This window comes from Notamacropus eugenii, chromosome X (assembly GCF_028372415.1).
Source record: "Notamacropus eugenii isolate mMacEug1 chromosome X, mMacEug1.pri_v2, whole genome shotgun sequence".
Lineage (NCBI taxonomy): Eukaryota > Metazoa > Chordata > Mammalia > Diprotodontia > Macropodidae > Notamacropus > Notamacropus eugenii.
In genome coordinates, this window is record NC_092879.1 from 30,015,158 (window position 1) to 30,028,745 (window position 13,588).

A 13,588-nucleotide genomic window follows, 5' to 3' on the forward strand; every position below is an offset into this window, starting at 1 on the left:
TCTTTGCCTCAATTTCCTCATCTGTAAAATAATCTGGAGAAGAAAATGGCAAACCACTCCAATATCTTTGCCAAGAAATCCCCAACGGGGGTCACAGAGAGTCAGACACAACTGAAAAACAACTGAACAATAAATAACAAATTTAGTGGCTATCAATGTCACCTCTAAGGTGACATAAAGCAAGCTGTGGCAGAAGGAAAAAAGCACAAGCCAGACACTGTGCTAAGTGCTTTATAATTATTATCTCATTCAATCCTCAAAACAACCCTGGGAATAGATGCCATTATTATCCCCATATTTGAGGTAAAGTGACTAGCCTAGGGTCACACAGCTAGTAAATATCCGAGGTTGGATTTGAACTTAGGTCTTCCCGATCCCAGGCCCAGCCTTCTAGCTACTGAGTCACCTAAGAATAATTGGAATAGAACAGTTGTGTTTTCTTAAAAGGGAAAGATTAGAAATAAAGAATTTGTCTAGCATTTTCCAAAGGAGAGGGAAGTCCTTATGGCCTGGGTTTCTGTTTGTTTGGCTGGTGTAAACCCCTAATGGCTCCCTTAAAATAATTTATCTGTGCTCACTAAACTGCCTTCTGACCTTCATGTCCTGGCAAGAGAAGGCACTGTCTGACTAACAGGAGAATCAAAATCCTACGGAACACATCTATCCTCTCCCAGCTCAACTGGCTCTCAGGATTGTTCGCCAAAAACCTTGGCTACCTGTACCCAGGTGCCAACTTCCCTGATGGAGGAGTCTTGAGTCAGGAATTGAGGGGGCCCAACCACACTCACTTCACCCCCAGATCGGCTACTCTCTAGAATGTTCCCTCACCTCCTAGCCAGCAAACTTGCCCTCCCCCACTTTTCAGCATCTCTTGGTGACTTGTCTTCCCCTGGTCACCCGGAACCCTCCTATTACAAGAAGGTCCAAGCAAACTGTTGCCCCTCTACACTGCCGGCCCAGCTCCTGGGAGGGTACCCTATCTCCATGTGGCCTGGGACATACAGTAACTATGTTGCTTCTCTCCCTTTCATATCTACTCTTTCCTGTTTTTAATCAAAGGATGGACAATGAAGCAAACTTGTGATCTTCTAAAGGACACAGGGGCCAGCAGAGTTGTGTTTTGTCTTCCTCTGTTAGAACGTAAGTTCTCTACAGTAAAGAATGGCTCAGTTTCTTTTTTAGATATTCCCAGAACTTAGCACAGCACCTAGAACACAGTACTGGTTTAATAGCTTGATTTTTAGCAATGTAGCTATGAAAATATGAACTCCTGCAGAGAAGAGACCATCTTGTTCTATTGTCTCTCTGCAGTGTTTGGCATAATTCCGGGCACACAGTAAACACTTACTACATGCTCATTGGTGTGTGTAAATGGAGACATTCCCATTGGGTTTCTTTAAATAAACTTTGGTGCATAGGCTTGTACAGAGGGCCTGCCTATGTCGCTAGACATCCCCACCCACACTCTTGTACACTCAAACTCTTGGGTACAGAGTATGGGAGTATGTATGAATTGCATCCCAGTGCCCAATTGATTAGCAGGTGCTTGATGAACAAGGGGTTTCTGAACCCCCAAAGCTGAGGATCAGACCCTTGGCCACAGGGAACTGCCCAAGGAGCCGATGGTCCAGGTGAACCCAGGCCCACAGCCTGTACTACTATACTGTCCTAATTCTATACCATGCTATATCTCTGTACTAACAGGCATCATTCAACAATTTGGAGAGTAAGGGAAGAAAGAAAGCTCTCCCATCCTTTCCCATCAAAATGCAGTCACTTATATGAATAGTTCACTTTTCCTTAATTCTAGTTTCAAGCTAAACTGTCATATGGTGGCAGAATTAGGATCCAGAATTGAAAATAAGAAGGGATCTAGCCCACCCCCTTCATCTGACAGGGGGTTGGGCTAGTTCCAACAGACAGAGAAAGAAACTGAGGCACAGGGAGGGAAAGGGATTGGCCCAAGATCACAGGTAGAATTCCAGCTCTCGGGCTGGAAGGGGCCTCAGAGGCTATACATTCTAACCTCCCTTATTTTATAGATGAGGAAACTGAGGCACAAGAAGGGGGAAGGAACTTTGCCTAGATCACACATGGGATCCTAGCTTGAGGGCTGGAAGGGACCCCAGAGGCAATAGAGTCTAACCTCCCTCATGTTACAGATGGGGAAACTGAGGCACAGGGAGGGTAAGGGACTTCCCTTAGGTCACACACAGTATCTTAGCTCTAGGGCTGGAAGGGATCTCAGGGGCTATACAATCTAACCTCCCTCATTTTACAGATGAGGAAACTGAGTCAAAGAAAGGGAAAGGGACTTCTCCTAAGTCACACATGGGATCCTAGCTTGAGGGCTGGAAGAGACCTCAGAGGGCACAGAGCCTAACCTCCCTCATGTTACAGATGGGGAAACTGAGGCACAGGTATGGGAAATGACTTCCCTTAGGTCACACATGAGATCCTAGCTCTAGGGCTAGAAGGGACCACAGAGACCAGAGTCTAACCTCCTTCATGTTACAGATGGGAAAACTGAGACACAGAAAGGGGAAAGGAGTTCCCCTAGATCACACATGAGATCCTAGCTCTAGGGCTGAAAGGGACCTGACAGGTCATAAAGTCCTCCCTCATTTTACAGATAGGGAAACTGAGGCACAGGGAGGGGAATGGACTGGTCCAAGGTCACCTAGTCAATAAGCATTTATTAAGGGGGGAGTGAATGACAGGCTGACTCACTGCAAGAAGTAGCCTATTACCAGGGTTGTAAAAGATGAGGGAGAATCCCACATGTGAAGAGAAGGGAAATGAATCTCATTTGTAGCAGGGCACAAGACCTGTTTAGGAAGCAGGGCTGGTTGAATCAGTGAGAAGTAGTAGAAGAAAAGTGTGGAAACAAAGGATGGCACTTGCTTGCAGAGGGCCTTGAGTGTCAGGTAAAGGAGCATGAAGTTAGCAATAGTGATTAAGTGGGTAGTTGTGTGCTCCCTAATGGGAGAGACATCATGCACACAGGTATGTGCATAGAACAGTCATACAGAGTAGATGACAAGTGGTCTCTGAGTGGAAAGGCACCAGCAGGTCAGCAGGCCAGGGGCTGGGAGGAGGGAGGTGCTGAGTCAAGCTGAGATTTAAGCTGTCTTGAAAGAAGCCAGAGAACCCAAGAGGTAGAGATGAGGAGGGACAGTGTTGCAGGCTTAAGGGATAGCCAGTCAGGAGATGGCAGGTGCGCGTGAGCTACAGGCACCGAGGCCAGGGTCACAGGGTCACAGAGAACATGGATGGAACTAAAGTACAAGAAAATTAGAAAGGTAGGAGGAGCCAGGTTGGGAAGAGCTTTGAAAACCAACTCTAAGACTTTATCTTGGATCCTGGAGATAAAAGGGAGCCACTGGAGTTTATTGAGGGGAGGAGGTGACATGGTCAGTCCTGCATTTTTAGAAAATCCCTTTGGCAGCTATGTGGAAGAGGGATTGCAGTGGGGAGAGATGAGGTGACATCCAGGCATGAGATGATTCCTGCATTAACCAGGATGCCATTGTGAATGGAGAGAAAGGGACCTATACATGATGTGTAGACAGAAATAACAGGACTTGTTAACAGATCAGATATGGGAGGTGAGAGCTAGCGAGGAGGCAAGGGTAAAACTGAGGTTTTAAGCTTGGATAGGGGTGCCCTGTATGGTAAAAGGAAAATTAAGGAGTTTAGACTTATTGAGTTTGAGGTATCTATAGGTAGGATATCCAGGTAGCAATGTCGCACTGCAGTCATCAGGTTCATCTTCCTGAGTTCAAATCCTGCCTCAGACACTTACTAGCTGGGTGACCCTGGGCAAGTCATTCACCCTGCTTGCCTCAGCTTCCTCATCTGTAAAATAAACTAGACAAGGAAATGGCAAACCACTCCAGTATCTTTTCTGAGAAAACCCCAAGTGGGGTCATGGAAAGTCAGGACTAAACAACAATGGTTTGAGATATCCAGTAAGAAATTGGTGATGTGAGGACTGAGATATTAGGTGTGGATATATAGATCTAGGAGTCAAGTGCATAGACATGATGATTGATATAGGAAAGCTGCTGAAATCCATGAGGGAGAAGAGAAGAGCCCAGGACAGGGTCCTTTGGGACCCCTATGGTTAGTGGGCATGACATCAATAAAGCCCAGCCAAGGAGAATGAAAAGGAGCAATCAGACTGGTTGGAGCTGTAGAAGAGACTAGGTTATGAAAGCCTAGAGAAAATAGAATCCAGGAGAAGAAGGCAACTGACATTGTCTATGACTGCAGAGAAACTGACAAGGAGTGCTTAGAGAAGGCCATTAGATTTGGTGATGAGGAAATTATTGGTGACATTAGAGACAGCAGGTTCAGCTGAATGATGAGGTTAGAAGGCAGATTTCAGAGGTCTTAGAAAAGAATGAAAGGAGAGAAAGGAGAGGCATATGACTTTCTGAAGTCAAAAAGGAGAGGAGAGCTAGGGTGATAGCTAAGGGGAAGCAGGGGAATGGATCAAGGATTCTGAAGGGGACAAGAGACATCGGGACCCAGATCTAGAGTTGAAAGGAAGCTCACAGAGTCCAGTGCGCCCAATACCCACGTTACAAAGAAGGAAGCTGAGGCTCAGAAAAGTTCTATAAATTACTTGTGTTTCCACAGAGAATCATAGATTTAGAACTGCAAGGGTCCTTTGAGGTCCAATACACTATAGATTTAAAGCTGGAAGGGAGCTCAGAGACCATCAGGGACCAAACTCTGCCCCTCCCCTTTATTTTAAAGATCCTGGGTTCATAGCTTTGGAGCTAGAGAGATCCTGAAAGGTCATCGCATCCAAGAGTCTATTTTTACAGATTATGGATTTAGAGCCAGAAGAGACATCAAAGGTCACTGAGTCCAACCCCTTCATTTTTACAGAAAGGGAAACTGAGTTCCAGGGAAGTGAAATGACTTGCCCAAAATCATACTGCATCTTTGGGCTCTAGTCACATATTTGTGTTCATAGAACCACAGCCAAGCTGTTCTCTTTTTCTGTGCCTCAGTTTCCTCACCCCTAAAATGGGATTAGTAACATTTGTTCTGTGTATTTCACAGGGCTAGAGTGCAGAAAGAGTTTTACATAATTGCAAGGCACCATGTAAATTTCAAGTATTGCTATGTAAGATGACTTTCTGGGAATAGTAGTTATCTATTGATGGACAAATCAGCATTCTAGATTAGAAGTATTTGAATTCTGCAGTAGATGGGGGAAGGGGGGAACAGTCTGGCCCAGAATCAGGGGGGCAGATGCATTTATGAGCCATCAAGGGTCAACTTGGGCATAAGTGCCAATAGGTATTCTGGAATTTACCCTCTGCTTCAAGAGATCAATTATGTTTCATATTTTAAGGTCACACGGCAAGGGAACGCCATCAGAGAAGTACAGAAGAAAGGAGAGGAGGGAAGAAAGAATGGTAACAGTAAAAGGGCACAGGGAGTGGACTCTGATTTCACTGCTATACGGGAAGTTGGTGTTAAGAAGACTCCCGTTCATTCCGGGATGAGAAAACTCCCACCTTCTCTGCCAGTGGGCTGTTCTCTGCAACTTGGAGCCTTAGAAAGTTGCTTCAGGCACAGACACTGTAACATTCTTGCTCCTGGGCATGAAGCCATCACCTGTTCAAGGCGGGACTTGAACTCAGGTTACTACAGCTTCAAAGTCGGCCAGTCCACTACACTTTGGCCCCCTCCGCCCTCCATTCTGACCATCGGTTAGAAAATAGCTAGCCTTACATAAAACACTTCACAAAAGTCATCTCACCTGATGAACTAACTAATGAATGGTGGAGGAGGAATCAGTTTGTTCTGGTCAGTCCTGGCGGTGGAAACCAGGAGTAACGGGGGAGCTCTCTGCGGACACAGATAAAGTCCTGATTTTGGTACAGGCTGCTTAGCAAGTAACATTGTTCCCAGCCCGGCTACAGAAGTATCAAGTTTGGGAAATTTTCTCATCCCGGATAGGAAAGGTCACTCCACCGGATGCAGATTCAACTCCTCTGTAAATTCTATCTCTAGAGCGGTACGAGGAGGCACCACGTGGAAGGCTAGAACTCAGAGCTTCCTGACTCCAAGTCCAAGGACTTCCTCTTTTCCCTCTTCCTTTGCTACCTCCTCTGCCACCACCACTGGTGCCCTCTGCTCTTTCATCACTACAGTTCCTCAGAGAAGAAGCACCATGAAATCAAAACCTCAGAAACGGAGAGCAAGGAGAGGCAAAAGCCCCGGAAAAAGTGAGAATTTCCTTCCTCGTACCCGAAGCGCGGCTTTGCAGGCCCGGGCCCAAGCCCAGGCCCCGGCCCCAGCCCCAGCTCCGGCCCTGGCAAAGGCGCCCCCACAGGATGCTGATACCACCTTCCAGGAGGCTAGCACCTCTACCAGCTCCCAGCATGGAACGGGTCCAGGCAAGCAGAGGATCATGAAGGTCAGATCATCTAAGCGCATCTTAAAGGCCAAGGACCCATCTCAGAACCGCAAGGTAACAGAATTCTTCTCAGTCCGACGGAGCAATCGGAAGAATTGCGGAGAGCTGCTCACTGAGGCCCGGATCAGGCTCAATGAGCTGATTAAGAGTGGTAAGGAGGAGGGCATGAGAGTCGGTTTCTTTGATGGGAAGGGTCGTGGAGTGATCACCACCAAGCCCTTCAGACGGGGTGACTTTCTAGTGGAGTATCACGGGGACCTCATCAACTTGAAGGATGCCAAGAAGCGGGAGGCCCGCTATGCCAAGAACCCTGCCACCGGCTGCTACATGTACTATTTCCACTACCAGAGCAAAAGCTACTGCGTGGATGCCACCAAAGAATCTGGCCGTCTGGGGCGTCTCATCAACCACAGCAAGAGTGGAAACTGTCAGACAAAGCTGCACCCTATTGATGGAGTACCTCACCTCATCGTCATTGCCACCCGGGACATCGAGGTAGGCGAAGAGCTGCTTTATGATTATGGAGACCGAAGTAAGTCTTCCCTGGAGGCCTACCCCTGGCTGAAATACTAAGGGCAGCTGGATGGGGAAGGAGTAACTAACTCCAGGCCATGCTAGACAGCTGTCTAGAGAGCCCACCCTGGCCAAACCACCGACTATCTTCACTGGATAGAAATACCCAGGACATTCATCATACCTACTGACTTGGGCTTTATTGTGCTTGAGCTGTCCTGCACACCCACCTTGCCTACAAACTTGGACTTTATTGGACCGAGCTATCCTGCCTATAGACTTTGACTTTACTGAACCAAGCTATCCTGCCTATAGACTTGGGCTTTATTGGACCGAGCTACCTTGGACACCCACTCTGCCTACAAACTTGGACTTTATTGGACCGAGCTATCCTGCCTACAAACTTGGACTTTATTGGACCGAGCTATTCTGCCTACAGACTTGGACTTTATTGAGCCGAGTTCCCTTGGACACCCACTCTGCCTACAAACTTGGACTTTATTGGACCGAGTTCCCTTGGACACCCACTCTGCCTACAAACTTGGACTTTATTGGACCAAGCTATCCTGCCGACAAACTTGGACTTTATTGGACCGAGTTCCCTTGGACACCCACTGTGCCTAAAAACTTGGACTTTATTGGACCAAGCTATCCTGCCGACAAACTTGGACTTTATTGGACCAAGTTCCCTTGGACACCCACGCTGCCTAAAAACTTGGACTTTATTGGACTGAGCTACCCTGGACATCCACCCTTCCAGACTAAAGTATTCATTTGGATTTTCACTAAACAGACCTGCCCTGCAAGCCCACACCGATTGGAACTTCACTGGACAACGGCCCCTTGAAGAAAATTAATTTCTGGGTTGGTTTTTCTTTTCCTTTCTGAGGGGGGAGAGGTGGAGGTTATATCTAATCTTGGTGGATTATTTCTGAATGTTTTTCAATCTGTTGAAATGCCTTTTCACTTTACGAGGTTGTTTTGTTTTTTGTTTTTTTTTTAATCCATTCTGGGTTCCCAGGCAGGCTTGCACAGGTGGCCTTCGGTTACCCAAACTTTTTTCTATTTCTGGTTGTTTTGTGCGTTTCCCAGGGCTGACGGGCACTACCGCAACCCGGTGAAGTCAGTTCGGTTTGTCTTACGCCCCGGGGTCTCCCTCTACCGGAATTTGCTCTCAGATCTCCCCCTCCCCACCCCAGCAGGTGTCTGAGAGGAGGGAAGGGTCTGGGAAGGGGGAGGGGAAGGGGATCTGGTGGAGACTAAAACCTTTAGCTAAGTGTAGCCTCTGCCACCTACAGGTGAGACCCTCGGGTCCCAAGCAGTGATTGTGGCTTTAAGGAGTGGTTTTGCTTAGAAGATCATGCTTTGCAGAGCAGTTGGTTGGGGGAGGGGGGAAGACAAGATGGCTGCACTTCTGTATTTGGAATCATATTAGAGGCCTGGACAAGTCACTTAACCTCAGTGAGCCTCAGTTTCTCCATCCATGAAACGGGAATAATAATATACTTCCTATCCTACTTGGTAAATTAGTAAAATTTAAAAAAAGTTTTACAAATTTAAAGCTTAAAATGAGATGATTATAGTTTTTCTAGAGAAATGGAAATAATTATTATTTAATAATGCATATGGAGTTTTATGGTTTGCAAAAGTATTTTTCATCTGTTGTTTTCATCGGATTCTCACTACAACCCTGGGAGCTAGGTACTGCTGTCATCCACATTTTACAGATGAGAAAACTGAGACAGAGAAAGACTAAAGGGCTTGCCCAGAGTCACATCTAGGTCTTTCTGATACACTAGCAATCTATTTACTATGCCAAGTTCTGGAGTGCAGGCTAGGAATTCCTCCTACTACTTCTACTATGCCTGCTCATGACCCCAGCAGTCTCTGCTGGGCTATCTCCCCCTCCTCTATTTCTTGCCCCAGTTCCCTCCTCTCACTCCCTCCCCTCAATGTGTTTCCCTCCTTCTCCCTGGCCTCCCCTGTTTGCTTCCCATATTACCAACTTTACCTGGGAGAACCCTTCCCAAATCCCCCTGAGGAATGCTAGTGGTCATTTCTCTAGTTGAAAATTAAATTGGGCATTCCAGAAATAAATGTGCCTTTGTAGTGGGAAGTCCCAGAGACTCCACTTACCCTGTGTGATCTCCTTCAGGGGGGAGGAGTCAATCCTTTCTAGTTTTAGAGCAATCTTTATGTGGCTGCCACTTTTGAAAACCAAGTTAGCATTTGTCCTGATTGCCAAGAAATGCCAGTACATTGGGGGATAATCAAAAGCTTTAGGTAAATATTATTGGTATTTAGGTAAATATTCATTGCTGAATGATATGCTAAGCCCTGTAGAAGCTGCCATCTACTTCTAAGTAAGTCATCCTACTTGCATGAAGACCCTTTGACTGGGTGGGAAGGGATGAGGTATACAAGTCAAAATGATAATAATCTGTTGGGATGGGGGGGGGGGGTTTGCCTTTAACTGCTTCAATGTATTTGGGTAGAAATTGTTGCCTTTCCTTGCTTTTTCCACAGTTGTGCATCAGGACCCATAATAAATAATAAATAAATAAATAATTGATTAGCAAAATAATGAAATACCCATAATTCAAGGCTCTGTTGTGGTTTGTCTGAAACTAATCACTTTTATTCAAGGTTCTCTTGGTAGAAATCGCCCTGAGCAGAGGCAATGTGAGTAACAGACTGAACCCCAGGAGTCTTGGGTGGCCTCAGGAGAGACATTAATCCGCATCCAGGGATAAATCTGCTGCCCTCTGCCCTCAAAGCTCACCTGGAGCCCTGTGCTCAGATCCGAGCACCATAGGTTGGGAAGGCTGTTTTTAAGTTGGAGACTGTCCAGAGTAGGGCAGCTAGGAGGGCCTTAGGTCCGAGTTACATACCAAGGGGTTGGGAAAAAAAGTGGGGATCATTAGATCCCACATTTAGCCAGAGAGAAGAGAAGGCCCAGGGCCCTATCTACAAGACCCTACTGCTTCCCTTGAAAGGAAATGGCACACAGATGCTAGCACAGATGAGAGGTCATATAGCCTGGTGGTTAGTGTATTGAAATTGGGGTCAGGAAGACACCTTGGGAGAAGTAGCCATGCACCCATCAGGATGGGAAGCCAAGCTGGGAAAAAGTGAAAATGTTCCAGGGATCCCCGGGAGAAAGAGAGGGCAACTGAGAAGAGCCAGTGTGAAGGGCCTGCTGAAGAGGTAAGGACATCTTTAAGGAGGTACTGTGTATGCATTGCAACAGGTGCCTGTGTAGAGAGAGCATGGTATTACAAGCCAAAGGACTATTCCCTTCTGACTGTCTATGGATTTTAATAGGGAAGGCCTTGCTCTACTGTTTGTTTGGGTTTTTTTATGTTCACAAAAAAAAAATGTGTAATTTTATTTAATCAGTTTTCATTCTAGATCAGGGTTGGGGAACCTGTGGCCTCAAGACCACATGAGGTCTTCTAGGTCCTTGGGTGCGGCCTTTTGACTGAGTTCAAGTTTTACAGAACCAATCCTTTTATTAAGGGGATTTGTTCTGTGAAGTGTGGATTCAGTCAAAGGGTCACACTTGAGGACCTAGAGGGCCACATGTGGCCTCAAGGCCACAGGTTCCCCATCCCTGTTCTAGATCCTTGAGGGATAGAGCATCACTCAAATCCTATGTCCAATGGTCTTGGCAGGAAGATTGCTTCTGAACTTGGCTTAAACCATTCTGCTATTTCCATGAACCAGAGAAACTTTTTCCCAGGTCACTCTTGTTCTGTTGGGTTTTCCACCAGGACTCACTGGGTTATTCTGTGCTTTGTATACATAAGCACATTTCTTGCCTAAATAGAATTCGGTTTCATTCTGAGCATAGACTCCTTCAGTTTTCAGAAGAATAGGATGTTCCCTCTGGTTTTATAGGCCTCACTTCTAGCCAGCAAAAATGGCCTTGGACTGTGGCCTTCCAGACACTTTGCTGTTCTAGAAATCCTGGTTCCAGCAGGCCTCCCAGGCTCCAAGATGGAGGAAAGAGTTCTTGCTCTGTTTTTTACTTATATTAAATAAAATCTGTCCTATGCTTTCAACCTGCTACTAATCTGACTTTGGCAAGGGACCTGAATTCCCCTCAGAGTCAAACTCGCATGTTCCTGGAGATGGGGAGTGGGGGTGGGAGAGGAGCACAAACCAAACCAAAGAGCAGTCCTCAAGATTAGAAATCAGAGTAATAGGCCACAGGTTACACACACACATGTAGAGGGTATGAATGTCTCCTTGACATCTCCTTGGTGGAGAGTCAATCAATAGCCTGAGTAAACTGACAATGAATGAGTGAATGGATGAATAAATGAATCATGAATGAAAGTGTGTGAATGAATGAATGAGTAAATGAAGCTTTTATTAAATGCTTACTATATGCAAAACACTGTGCTAAGAGCTGGGGATAAAAATAGGAAAGACAGACAATACCTGCTGTCAGGAAACTGACACTTTTCTAGGGAGAGGGGAGGGAATGGGAGGAAGAGGAGAGGGGAGATCAAACACATAGAATGTTTGATCTTCAGGTCCCATGGAAATGTCTCATGGTCCTTAGAAGGCAGAGGTAAAGCCGATAGGAATACCTCTTTTTTCAATGGCATTCCCACTGATAAAATATCTGTTTCTGACGTTGAACCATTTGACAAGGGCAAGGACTTTGGGGACAAGACCTTTCTTTTCTGGATCCTTAGTAGATGTGGCTGTAGCACCGTAGGAGCAGGAGCCAGGCTGCATTTCTACAGGGGTTGCCTTCACAGGCTGATGGCTGTGGGCACTGGGCTAGAAGCATTGTCCCTCTCGAGGCCCTTGGGTTCTAGGTCCCTGGGCTGTCTCCATCACGGTCCGAGGAGAGAGGGTGGTCAAGGTGGTGGTGGTGGTTTGACTCGCCTGGCACATTTTGCCTCCTGTCTCTTTCTAGGGGTGCCTGACTGCTTCAGCTAGGCTGGCCCACCTCACCTTAGTTAGTTGATGGGGATGGCTGAACCCTTCTTCCTCAGATAATGGCTCTGACATCTGGACTGAAAGCAGGAGCAATGGAGGGTCTGGAGGGGCCCTGCCACTCCCAAGGTTCTTTGTGCTCATCTGGCTCTTGCTGGCACTTGGTAAGCAGTTGATGCTGGTGGTGACAAGGAAAGTGGACTCCTCCTCCATGATGGCTGTGGGGGCTGGGCTAGAAATCAGTCTGGTGGTTGAAAAACAGTTATTCCCAAGGCTCTTGGGCTTAGGGTCCTGGACTGAGTCTGGGGGGAGGTGGTGGTCAAGGTGATCATGGTAGTTTGAGTTGCTTGGCACATGTTGCCTCCCATCTTCCCCTAAGGGTACCCTGCTTCTTCATTTCCAAAGAGGACCAGTGACATCACAGGGGGATGCCTTGACTTGCATGTGAATTAGATTTAAGTGAGGCCAAGCTGCACAGTCATCAGCCTTACTCACTTCCAGAATCATCAAAGTCCAGTAGCAGGACAAAAGTCAGGACGACTGATGATGGCTCGGGAGGCAGTAGATAACCTTGGAGTCTTCCATGTCTAACCAAACTCTAAGCGCTCCACAGCACCATTCTTGGCCATTGGAACAAATTGTTCTCATCCACCCATTCCACTGGGGGATGTCCTCACACATAAGAATGGTCCTCACATGCAGGCCTGTAAAGGGGAGCACATAAATCTGATGAAATATTAGAGAACCAAGGGGAAACTGAATGGAGTACACACAGAGGATCCTAGCTCTAGGACCTACTAACTAAACCGTGGAGATTACAAGAGGCAAGAGACAGTCCCTGCCCTCAAGGGGCTTATAATCTAATGAGGGAAGCAACAAGCAAATACGTTTGTACAAACCAGCTATAGACAGAATAAATTAAGAGAGGGAAAACACTGGAATGAAGAGTGGTTGGGAAAGGCTTCTTACAGAAGGTGGGATTTTGATAGGGACTTGAAGGAAACCAGGGAAGCCGGTAGGCCGAAATGAAGAGGAAGAGGAAGGTCATTCCAGGTAATAAGGGACGGCTAAGACGTGGAGTGTCTTGTTCTTGAAATAGAAGTGGCCTAGGTCCTGAGAATCCTATGTGAAACCTATGGTCCTAGATCTATGGGAACAGCAAGGAAAATCACTACTCTCCATAGGGAACTAGAACCTTGTTCTCCTCCATTACTTTAAGTTATGTGGACCAGGGAGCTTTGATGGGAAAGCAGTTTAATTCTAACCATCTCAAGTACAAAATTCCACTTAAAAGTGGGTAAGAATGTGTAATAATGCCTTCAAACCACCAGATGTCACTAGAAGACCATTGATTAATTTGGTGGGTTTTTATTTTGTTTTGTTTTTTAGGTTAATAAGTGAATTCCCAATCTCCTGTCAGGGAAACACAGCAGCAGTTATGGAAGGTGACTGATTGCTAACCCTGTGCAGTAACCTTTGTGCAAAAGTACAAAACTATCAATCAGGATGAAAATCTATGGACAATTTCATGTACATATTACTTGAAAAAGACAATGGATATTAAAAGATCTGGGAAGATTTTGGGAAATAATATTATTAAATATTGGACTCTGAGGAACAAAATCCCACATTCTACCCTCTTCCAATTTTTTTTCAACCTGACCTATGATTTAATTAGTT

The 13,588-nt window shown here is 46.2% G+C and overlaps 1 long non-coding RNA gene and 2 pseudogenes across 4 annotated transcripts in view; 1 reads left to right on the forward strand and 2 right to left on the reverse strand.

The window, feature by feature from the left end:
• Nucleotides 1-6,991, reverse strand: part of LOC140515964 (uncharacterized) — a 105,252-nt gene extending 98,261 nt beyond the window's left edge. For all 4 annotated transcript variants that reach the window (XR_011971222.1, XR_011971223.1, XR_011971221.1 and 1 more), the window contains exon 1: nt 6,908-6,991. This is a non-coding gene — a long non-coding RNA (uncharacterized lncRNA). The remainder of the gene's footprint in view (nt 1-6,907) is intronic.
• Nucleotides 1-9,553, forward strand: part of LOC140515963 (N-lysine methyltransferase KMT5A pseudogene) — a 137,325-nt pseudogene extending 127,772 nt beyond the window's left edge.
• Nucleotides 9,554-10,573: 1,020 nt separating this feature from the next.
• Nucleotides 10,574-12,121, reverse strand: LOC140516292 (large ribosomal subunit protein eL33 pseudogene; annotated as a pseudogene).
• Between the last annotated feature and the right edge of the window lie 1,467 nt (nt 12,122-13,588).